This window comes from Octodon degus, unplaced genomic scaffold (genome assembly GCF_000260255.1).
Source record: "Octodon degus isolate 3935 unplaced genomic scaffold, OctDeg1.0 scaffold00144, whole genome shotgun sequence".
NCBI classification, from domain to species: Eukaryota; Metazoa; Chordata; class Mammalia; order Rodentia; family Octodontidae; genus Octodon; species Octodon degus.
The window spans coordinates 6180410-6182326 of record NW_004524720.1 but is presented as its reverse complement, the minus strand read 5'-3'; positions in this window follow the sequence as shown (position 1 = coordinate 6182326).

The following is a 1917-nucleotide window of genomic DNA, read 5'->3' as shown; positions in this document are numbered from 1 at the left end:
GAAACAAAATCTAACAATATGCTGTATACAAGAAACACATTTAACTCATAAAGACATTCATAGGCTGAAAGTCAAAGATGAAACAAAATACTACATGCCCCAGCACCTCAGAAAAAAGCAGGGGTAGCAATTCTATTCTCAGACAGTCTCAAATTCAAACCAACAATAATCAAGTGAAATAAAGAAGGCCACTGTATACTGGTTAGGGGAAAATTCAAGAGGAGGAGATATCACTCATAAATATGTATGCACCAAACACGGGAGCACCCAACTATATAAATCAAATCTTAATGGGCAGGAAAAATCTAATATCCAATACCACAATTCTGACAGGAGACCTTAACACACCCTTATCTCCAAAACATAGGTCAACCAGACAAAAACTTAGCAAAGAAATAAGAGAACTGAACCAGAGTTTGAAATAAATGGACTTGGTGGACATATACAGAATGTTCCACCCAAACACAGCTGAATACACATTTTTCTCAGCTGCACATGTGTCATTTTCTAAAATAGACCACATATTGGTCCATAGGTCATGCTTAAGTATATGTAGAAAACAGAAATTATCCCATGCACATTATCTGACCACAGTGCAATGAAACTGGAAATAAATAACAAAAGAAACTAGAAAAAAACATTAAAAACATGGAAATTAAATGACACCCTACTCAGAAACCAATGGGTCACACATGAAATTAAACAAGAAATTCATCAATATCTACAATTCTATTAAAATACAAGCATAACTTATCGTAATTTATGGGATATGATGAAAGCAGTTCTCAGAGGGAAATTCATAGCTGTGACCTCACACATTAGGAAAACAGAACAGAAACAAATAAACACCCTAATGATGCACCTTCAACAACTAGAAAAGGAAGAGCAAACCAAACCCAGAGCCCAAACACCAGAGGAAATCCTAAAGATTAGAGCAGAAATTAATTCAATTGAGACGAAGAAAACAATTCAAGGAATTAAAAAGGCAAAAAGCTGGTTCTTTGAAAGATAAATAAAATTGATAAGCCCCGAGCTAACCTCATCAAACAGAGGAAAGAAAAAATTCAAATACAAGCAATAAGGAATGAAAAGGGTGTAATTATCACAGACTCAGTGGAAATTCAGAAGATTATCAATAGCTACTTTGAGAATCTTTACTCTCACAGAATAGAAGTCACAGAAGAAATGGACAGATTCCTAGAAATGTACAAATTAACACAGCTGAATCAACAACATATAACCTCGCTCAATAGCCCAACAACAGCCAATGAAATACGAGATGTAATTAAAAACCTACCGGCAAAAAAAAGTCCAAGTCCGGATGGATTCACAGCTGACTTCTACAAGACATTTACGGAAGATATAGTCCCTATACTCCTCAAACTCTTCCATGAAATTGAAAAGGAAGCAATCCTCCCAAAATCATATCTCAAGGCAAGTATTATACTAATACCTAAACGAAGGAAAGACGCAACTAAGAAAGAGAACTACAGGCCTATCTCCCTCATGAACATAGATGACAAAATCCTCAATAAAATACTAGCAAATAGAATACAGCAAACCATCAAGAAGATCATACACCATGACCAGGTTGGATTCATCCCAGGGATGGAAGGATGGTTCAATATTCGAAAATCTATAAATGTAATACACTATACCAATAGATCGAAAACTAAAAACCACATGATCATCTCCATTGATGCAGAATAAGCTTTTGACAAATTCTAACACTCATTCATTTTCAAAGTCCTACAAAAAATTGGAATAGGTGGCCTCTATTTCAATCTGGTAAAAGCCAGTTATGAAAACCCAACAGCGTTACCTCGGTAGTGTCCCAAATTTTCTGATCAAGAAGATTATGGGGCCAAAGAGGAAAGTGATCGATGATGTAGAGTGTGCCTAAGGAGAGTCACATGG